Here is a 10,014-nt window from a genome sequence, read left to right on the forward strand (position 1 = left end):
AGAACCATAGTAGAACACAGATGAAGCTTCTAAGTTGATGTAATAGCCAGTAAGAAGTAGTACAATTCAAGTTTTAGGTATTGAATATTGACTTTTTAGCTGGCTTTGGTGCCTTGGACATGAGCTAGGACCTTAAGATTCTGCATGAAAGGAGGACGTGGAGCCAAGTTGCTCGGGAGAATGTGAAAAGTGTTCATATGTAGTAAAAACCCGAGAAATCCGTCCGTTTTCGTCATTTGTTATCGAATCGACTTAAAGCCAGATAGTCTCATTGGTCGCTCTTCTCTCTGAAACGGTTGTACTTATCGTCTGCAAAGCTATGTCGCGTGCTGCGGTATGCGGAGACACTAAAAGCAGCATAGTAGAACACAGATGAAGCTTCTAAGTTGATGTAATAGCCAGTAAGAAGTAGTACAATTCAAGTTTTAGGTATCGGTTATTGACTTTTTACCCTTCTTTGGTGCCTTGGACATCAACTAGGAAATTAAGATTTTGCATGAAGTAGGACTAGCAGCCGAGTTGCACGGGAGAATGTGAATAGTGTTCATATGTAGTATAAACCTGAGACATCCGTCCGTTTTCGTCATTTGTTATCGAATCGACTTAAAGCCAGATCGTCACATTGGCCGCTCTTCTCTCTGAAACGGTTGTACTTATCGTCTGCAAAGCTAAGTGGCGTTCTGCGGTATGCGGAGACAGTAAAAGCACCATAGTAGAACACAGATGATGCTTCTAAGTTGATGTAATAGCCAGTAAGAAGTAGTACAATTCAAGTTTTAGGTATCGATTATTTTCTTTTTAGCTGGCTTTGGTGCCTTGGACATGAGCTAGGACCTTAAGATTCTGCATGTAAGGAGGATTAGCAGCCGAGTTGCACGGGAGAATGTGAAAAGTGTTCATATGTAGTAAAAACCTGTGAAATCCGTCCGTTTTCGTCATTTGTTATCGAATCGACTTAAAGCCAGATCGTCTCATTGGCCGCTCTTCTTTCTGAAACGGTTGTACTTATCGTCTGCGAAGCTATGTCGCGTGCTGCGGTATGCGGAGACACTAAAATCACCATAGTAGAACACAGATGAAGCTTCTAAGTTGATGTAATAGCCAGTAAGATGTAGTACAATTCAAATTTTAGGTATCAATTATTGACTTTTCAGCTGGCTTTGGTACCTTGGACATTAGTTAGGACCTTAAGATTCTGCATGAAAGGAGGATTAGCAGCGGAGTTGCACGGGAGAATATGAAAAGTGTTCATAAGTACTAAAAACCATGAAATCCGTCCGTTTTCGTCATTTGTTATCGAATCTTCTTCAAGCCAGATCGTCACATTGGCCGCTCATCTCTCTGAAACGGTTGTACTTATCGTCTGCAAAGCTATGTCGCGTGCTGCGGTATTCTGAGACACTAAGTGCACCATAGTAGAACACAGATAAAGCTTCTAAGTTGATGTAATAGCCAGTAAGAAGTAGTACAATTCAAGTTTTAGGTATCGATTATTGCCTTTTTAGCTGGCTTTGGTGCCTTGGACATGAGCTAGGACCTTATGATTCTCCATGAAAGGAGGACTAGCAGCCGATTTGCACGGGAGAATGTGAAAAGTGTTCATATGTAGTAAAAACCTGAGAAATCCTTCCGTTTTCGTCATTTGTTATCGAATCGACGTAAAGCCAGATCATCACATTGGCCGCTCTTCTCTCTGAAACGGTAGTACTTATCGTCTGCAAAGCTATGTCGCGTGCTGCGGTATGCGGAGACACTAAAAGCACCATAGTAGAACACAGATGAAACTTCTAAGTTGATGTAATAGCCAGTAAGAAGTAGTACAATTCAAGTTTTAGGTATCGATTATTGACACTAAAAGCACCAAAGTAGAACACAGATGAAGCTTCTAAGTTGATGTAATAGCCAGGAAGAAGTAGTACAATTCAAGTTTTAGGTATCGATTATTGACTTTTTAGCTGGCTTTAGTGCCTTGGACATGAGCTAGGACCTTAACATTCTGCATGAAAGGAGGACTAGCAGCCGAGTTGCACGGGAGAATGTGAAAAGTGTTCATATGTAGTAAAAACCTGAGAAATCCGTCCATTTTCCTCATTTGTTATCGAATCGACTTAAAGCCAGATCGTCACATTGGTCGCTCTTCTCTCTGAAACACTTGTACTTATCGTCTGCAAAGCTATGCCGCGTGCTGCGGTATGCTGAGACACTAAAAGAACCATAGTAGAACACAGATGAAGCTTCTAAGTTGATGTAATAGCCAGTAAGAAGTAGTACAATTCAAGTTTTAGGTATTGAATATTGACTTTTTAGCTGGCTTTGGTGCCTTGGACATGAGCTAGGACCTTAAGATTCTGCATGAAAGGAGGACGTGGAGCCAAGTTGCTCGGGAGAATGTGAAAAGTGTTCATATGTAGTAAAAACCCGAGAAATCCGTCCGTTTTCGTCATTTGTTATCGAATCGACTTAAAGCCAGATCGTCTCATTGGTCGCTCTTCTCTCTGAAACGGTTGTACTTATCGTCTGCAAAGCTATGTCGCGTGCTGCGGTATGCGGAGACACTAAAAGCAGCATAGTAGAACACAGATGAAGCTTCTAAGTTGATGTAATAGCCAGTAAGAAGTAGTACAATTCAAGTTTTAGGTATCGGTTATTGACTTTTTACCCTTCTTTGGTGCCTTGGACATCAACTAGGAAATTAAGATTTTGCATGAAGTAGGACTAGCAGCCGAGTTGCACGGGAGAATGTGAATAGTGTTCATATGTAGTATAAACCTGAGACATCCGTCCATTTTCGTCATTTGTTATCGAATCGACTTAAAGCCAGATCGTCACATTGGCCGCTCTTCTCTCTGAAACGGTTGTACTTATCGTCTGCAAAGCTATGTGGCGTTCTGCGGTATGCGGAGACAGTAAAAGCACCATAGTAGAACACAGATGATGCTTCTAAGTTGATGTAATAGCCAGTAAGAAGTAGTACAATTCAAGTTTTAGGTATCGATTATTGACTTTTTAGCTGGCTTTGGTGCCTTGGACATGAGCTAGGACCTTAAGATTCTGCATGTAAGGAGGACTAGCAGCCGAGTTGCACGGGAGAATGTGAAAAGTGCTCATATGTAGTAAAAACCTGAGAAATCCGTCCGTTTTCGTCATTTGTTATCGAATCGACTTAAAGCCAGATCGTCTCATTGGCCGCTCTTCTCTCTGAAACGGTTGTACTTATCGTCTGCGAAGCTATGTCGCGTGCTGCGGTATGCGGAGACACTAAAATCACCATAGTAGAACACAGATGAAGCTTCTAAGTTGATGTAATAGCCAGTAAGATGTAGTACAATTCAAATTTTAAGTATCAATTATTGACTTTTCAGCTGGCTTTGGTACCTTGGACATTAGTTAGGACCTTAAGATTCTGCATGAAAGGAGGACTAGCAGCCGCGTTGCACGGGAGAATGTGAAAAATGTTCATATGTAGTAAAAACCTGAGACATCCGTCCGTTTACGTCATTTGTTATCGAATCTACTTAAAGCCAGATCGTCACATTGGCCGCTCTTCTTCTCTGAAACGGTTGTACTTATTGTGTGCAAACCTATGTCGCGTATTGCGGTATGCGGAGACAGTAAAAGCACCATAGTAGAACACAGATGAAGCTTCTAAGTTGATGTAATAGCCAGTAAGAAGTAGTACAATTCAAGTTTCAGGTATCGATTATTGACTTTTTAGCTGGCTTTGGTGCCTTGGACATGAGCTAGGACCTTAAGCTTCTGCATGAAAGGAGGATTAGCAGCGGAGTTGCACGGGAGAATATGAAAAGTGTTCATAAGTACTAAAAACCCAGAAATCCGTCCGTTTTCGTCATTTGTTATCGAATCTTCTTCAAGCCAGATCGTCACATTGGCCGCTCTTCTCTCTGAAACGGTTGTACTTATCGTCTGCAAAGCTATGTCGCGTGCTGCGGTATTCTGAGACACTAAGAGCACCATAGTAGAACACAGATAAAGCTTCTAAGTTGATGTAATAGCCAGTAAGAACTAGTACAATTCAAGTTTTAGGTATCGATTATTGACTTTTTAGCTGGCTTTGGTGCCTTGGACATGAGCTAGGACCTTATGATTCTGCATGAAAGGAGGACTAGCAGCCGATTTGCACGGGAGAATGTGAAAAGTGTTCATATGTAGTAAAAACCTGAGAAATCCTTCCGTTTTCGTCATTTGTTATCGAATCGACGTAAAGCCAGATCATCACATTGGCCGCTCTTCTCTCTGAAACGGTAGTACTTATCGTCTGCAAAGCTATGTCGCGTGCTGCGGTATGCGGAGACACTAAAAGCACCATAGTAGAACACAGATGAAGCTTCTAAGTTGATGTAATAGCCAGTAAGAAGTAGTACAATTCAAGTTTTAGGTATCGATTATTGACACTAAAAGCACCAAAGTAGAACACAGATAAAGCTTCTAATTTGATGTAATAGCCAGGAAGAAGTAGTACAATTCAAGTTTTAGATATCGTTTATTGACTTTTTAGCTGGCTTTGGAGCCTTGGACATGAGCTAGGACCTTAACATTCTGCATGAAAGGAGGAGTAGCGCCGATTTGCATGGGAGAATGTGAAAAGTGTTTATATGTAGTAAAAACCCGATAAATCCGTCCGTTTTCGTCATTTGTTATCGAATCGACTTAAAGCCAGATCGTCACATTGGCCGCTCTTCTCTCTGAAACACTTGTACTTATCGTCTGCAAAGCTATGTCGCGTGCTGCGGTATGCTGAGACACTAAAAGCACCATAGTAGAACACAGATGAAGCTTCTAAGTTGATGTAATAGCCAGTAAGAAGTAGTACAATTCAAGTTTTAGGTATTGAATATTGACTTTTTAGCTGGCTTTGGTGCCTTGGACATGAGCTAGGTCCTTAAGATTCTGCATGAAAGGAGGACGAGGAGCCAAGTTGCACGGGAGAATGTGAAAAGTGTTCATATGTAGTAAAAACCAGAGAAATCCATCCGTTTTCGTCATTTGTTATCGAATCTACTTAAAGCCTGATCGTCACATTGGGGGCTCTTCTCTCTGAAACGGTTGTACTTATCGTCTGCAAAGCTATGTCGCGTGCTGCAGTATGCTGAGACACTAAAAGCACTATAGTAGAACACAGATGAAGCTTCTAAGTTGATGTAATAGCCAGTAAGAATTAGTACAATTCAAGTTTTAGGTATTGAATATTGACTTTTTAGCTGGCTTTGGTGCCTTGGACATGAGCTAGGACCTTACGATTCTGCATGAAAGGAGGACTAGCAGCCGAGTTGCACTGGAGAATGTGAATAGTGTTCATATGTAGTAAAAACCTGAGAAATCGGTCCGTTTTCGTCATTTGTTATCGAACCGTCTTAAAGCCAGATCGTCACATTGGCCGCTCTTCTCTCTGAAACGGTTGTACTTATCGTCTGCAATGCTATGTCGCGTGCTGCAGTATGCTGAGACACTAAAAGCACTTTAGTAGAACACAGATGAAGCTTCTAAGTTGATGTAATAGCCAGTAAGAAGTAGTACATTTCAAGTTTTAGGTATTGAATATTGACTTTTTAGCTGGCTTTGGTGCCTTGGACATGAGCTAGGACCTTAAGATTCTGCATGTAAGGAGGACTAGCAGCCGAGTTGCACGGGAGAATGTGAAAAGTGTTCATATGTAGTAAAAACCTGAGAAATCCGTCCGTTTTCGTCATTTGTTATCGAATCGACTTAAAGCCAGATCGTCTCATTGGCCGCTCTTCTCTCTGAAACGGTTGTACTTATCGTCTGCGAAGCTATGTCGCGTGCTGCGGTATGCGGAGACACTAAAATCACCATAGTAGAACACAGATGAAGCTTCTAAGTTGATGTAATAGCCAGTAAGATGTAGTACAATTCAAGTTTTAGGTATCGATTATTGACTTTTCAGCTGGCTTTGGTACCTTGGACATGAGTTAGGACCTTAAGATTCTGCATGAAAGGAGGACTAGCAGCCGCGTTGCACGGGAGAATGTGAAAAATGTTCATATGTAGTAAAAACCTGAGACATCCGTCCGTTTACGTCATTTGTTATCGAATCTACTTAAAGCCAGATCGTCACATTGGCCGCTCTTCTTCTCTGAAACGGTTGTACTTATCGTGTGCAAACCTATGTCGCGTATTGCGGTATGCGGAGACAGTAAAAGCACCATAGTAGAACACAGATGCCTTGGACATGAGCTAGGACCTTAAGCTTCTGCATGAAAGGAGGATTAGCAGCGGAGTTGCACGGGAGAATATGAAAAGTGTTCATATGTACTAAAAACCTAGAAATCCGTCCGTTTTCGTCATTTGTTATCGAATCTTCTTCAAGCCAGATCGTCACATTGGCCGCTCTTCTCTCTGAAACGGTTGTACTTATCGTCTGCAAAGCTATGTCGCGTGCTGCGGTATTCTGAGACACTAAGAGCACCATAGTAGAACACAGATAAAGCTTCTAAGTTGATGTAATAGCCAGTAAGAAGTAGTACAATTCAAGTTTTAGGTATTGAATATTAACTTTTTAGCTGGCTTTGGTGCCTTGGACATGAGCTAGGACCTTAAGATTCTGCATGAAAGGAGGACGAGGAGCCAAGTTGCACGGGAGAATGTGAAAAGTGTTCATATGTAGTAAAAACCTGAGAAATCCATCCGTTTTCGTCATTTGTTATCGAATCTACTTAAAGCCAGATCGTCACATTGGGGGCTCTTCTCTCTGAAACGGTTGTACTTATCGTCTGCAAAGCTATGTCGCGTGCTGCAGTATGCTGAGACACTAAAAGCACTATAGTAGAACACAGATGAAGCTTCTAAGTTGATGTAATAGCCAGTAAGAAGTAGTACAATTCTAGTTTTAGGTATCGATTATTGACTTTTTAGCTGGCTTTGGTGCCTTGGACATGTGCTAGGACCATAAGATTCTGCATGTAAGGAGGACTAGCAGCCGAGTTGCACGGGAGAATGTGAAAAGTGTTCATATGTAGTAAAAACCTGAGAAATCCGTCCATTTTCCTCATTTGTTATCGAATCGACTTAAAGCCAGATCGTCACATTGGTCGCTCTTCTCTCTGAAACACTTGTACTTATCGTCTGCGAAGCTATGCCGCGTGCTGCGGTATGCTGAGACACTAAAAGCACCATAGTAGAACACAGATGAAGCTTCTAAGTTGATGTAATAGCCAGTAAGAAGTAGTACAATTCAAGTTCTAGGTATTGAATATTGACTTTTTAGCTGGCTTTGGTGCCTTGGACATGAGCTAGGACCTTAAGATTCTGCATGAAAGGAGGACGTGGAGCCAAGTTGCTCGGGAGAATGTGAAAAGTGTTCATATGTAGTAAAAACCCGAGAAATCGGTCCGTTTTCGTCATTTGTTATCGAATCGACTTAAAGCCAGATCGTCTCATTGGTCGCTCTTCTCTCTGAAACGGTTGTACTTATCGTCTGCAAAGCTATGTCGCGTGCTGCGGTATGCGGAGACACTAAAATAACCATAGTAGAACGCAGATGAAGCTTATAAGTTGATGTAATAGCCAGTAAGAAGTAGTACAATTCAAGTTTTAGGTATCGATTATTGACTTTTTAGCTGGCTTTGGTACCTTGGACATGAGCTAGGACCTTAAGATTCTGCATGAAAGGAGGACTAGCAGCCGTGTTGCACGGGAGAATGTGAAACATGTTCATATGTAGTAAAAATCTGAGACATCCGTCCGTTTACGTCATTTGTTATCGAATCTACTTAAAGCCAGATCGTCACATTGGCCGCTCTTCTCTCTGAAACGGTTGTACTTATCGTCTGAAAAGCTATGTCGCGTGCTGCGGTATGCGGAGACACTATAAGCAGCATAGTAGAACACAGATGAAGCTTCTAAGTTGATGTAATAGCCTGTAAGAAGTAGTACAATTCTAGTTTTAGGTATCGATTATTGACTTTTTAGCTGGCTTTGGTGCCTTGGACATGAGCTAGGACCTTAAGATTCTGCATGTAAGGAGGACTAGCAGCCGAGTTGCACGGGAGAATGTGAAAAGTGTTCATATGTAGTAAAAACCTGAGAAATCCGTCCGTTTTCGTCATTTGTTATCGAATCGACTTAAAGCCAGATCGTCTCATTGGCCGCTCTTCTCTCTGAAACGGTTGTACTTATCGTCTGCGAAGCTATGTCGCGTGCTGCGGTATGCGGAGACACTAAAAGCAGCATAGTAGAACACAGATGAAGCTTCTAAGTTGATGTAATAGCCAGGAAGAAGTAGTACAATTCAAGTTTTAGGTATCGGTTATTGACTTTTTACCCATCTTTGGTGCCTTGGACATCAGCTAGGAAATTAAGATTTTGCATGAAGTAGGACTAGCAGCCGAGTTGCACGGGAGAATGTGAATAGTGTTCATATATAGTATAAACCTGACACATCCGTCCGTTTTCGTCATTTGTTATCGAATCGACTTAAAGCCAGATCGTCACATTGGCCGCTCTTCTCTCTGAAACGGTTGTACTTATCGTCTGCAAAGCTATGTGGCGTTCTGCGGTATGCGGAGACAGTAAAAGCACCATAGTAGAACACAGATGAAGCTTCTAAGTTGATGTAATAGCCAGTAAGAAGTAGTACAATTCTAGTTTTAGGTATCGATTATTGACTTTTTAGCTGGCTTTGGTGCCTTGGACATGTGCTAGGACCATAAGATTCTGCATGTAAGGAGGACTAGCAGCCGAGTTGCACGGGAGAATGTGAAAAGTGTTCATATGTAGTAAAAACCTGAGAAATCCGTCCGTTTTCGTCATTTGTTATCGAATCGACTTAAAGCCAGATCGTCTCATTGGCCGCTCTTCTCTCTGAAACGGTTGTACTTATCGTCTGCGAAGCTATGTCGCGTGCTGCGGTATGCGGAGACACTAAAAGCAGCATAGTAGAACACAGATGAAGCTTCTAAGTTGATGTAATAGCCAGTAAGAAGTAGTACAATTCAAGTTTTAGGTATTGAATATTGACTTTTTAGCTGGCTTTGGTGCCTTGGACATGAGCTAGGACCTTAAGATTCTGCATGAAAGGAGGACGAGGAGCCAAGTTGCACGGGAGAATGTGAAAAGTGTTTATAAGTAGTAAAAACCAGAGAAATCGGTCCGTTTTCGTCACTTGTTATCGAATCGACTTAAAGCCAGATCGTCACATTGGCCGCTCTTCTCTCTGAAACGGTTGTACTTATCGTCTGCAAAGCTATGTGGCGTTCTGCGGTATGCGGAGACAGTAAAAGCACCATAGTAGAACACAGATGAAGCTTCTAAGTTGATGTAATAGCCAGTAAGAAGTAGTACAATTCTAGTTTTAGGTATCGATTATTGACTTTTTAGCTGGCTTTGGTGCCTTGGACATGAGCTAGGACCTTAAGATTCTGCATGTAAGGAGGACTAGCAGCCGAGTTGCACGGGAGAATGTGAAAAGTGTTCATATGTAGTAAAAACCTGAGAAATCCGTCCGTTTTCGTCATTTGTTATCGAATCGACTTAAAGCCAGATCGTCTCATTGGCCGCTCTTCTCTCTGAAACGGTTGTACTTATCGTCTGCGAAGCTATGTCGCGTGCTGCGGTATGCGGAGACACTAAAAGCAGCATAGTAGAACACAGATGAAGCTTCTAAGTTGATGTAATAGCCAGGAAGAAGTAGTACAATTCAAGTTTTAGGTATCGGTTATTGACTTTTTACCCTTCTTTGGTGCCTTGGACATCAGCTAGGAAATTAAGATTTTGCATGAAGTAGGACTAGCAGCCGAGTTGCACGGGAGAATGTGAATAGTGTTCATATATAGTATAAACCTGAGACATCCGTCCGTTTTCGTCATTTGTTATCGAATCGACTTAAAGCCAGATCGTCACATTGGCCGCTCTTCTCTCTGAAACGGTTGTACTTATCGTCTGCGAAGCTATGTCGTGTGCTGCAGTATGCGGAGACACTAAAATCACCATAGTAGAACACAGATGAAGCTTCTAAGTTGATGTAATAGCCAGAAAGAT

The sequence above is a fragment of the Schistocerca gregaria genome, unplaced genomic scaffold (genome assembly GCF_023897955.1).
Source record: "Schistocerca gregaria isolate iqSchGreg1 unplaced genomic scaffold, iqSchGreg1.2 ptg000079l, whole genome shotgun sequence".
NCBI lineage: Eukaryota > Metazoa > Arthropoda > Insecta > Orthoptera > Acrididae > Schistocerca > Schistocerca gregaria.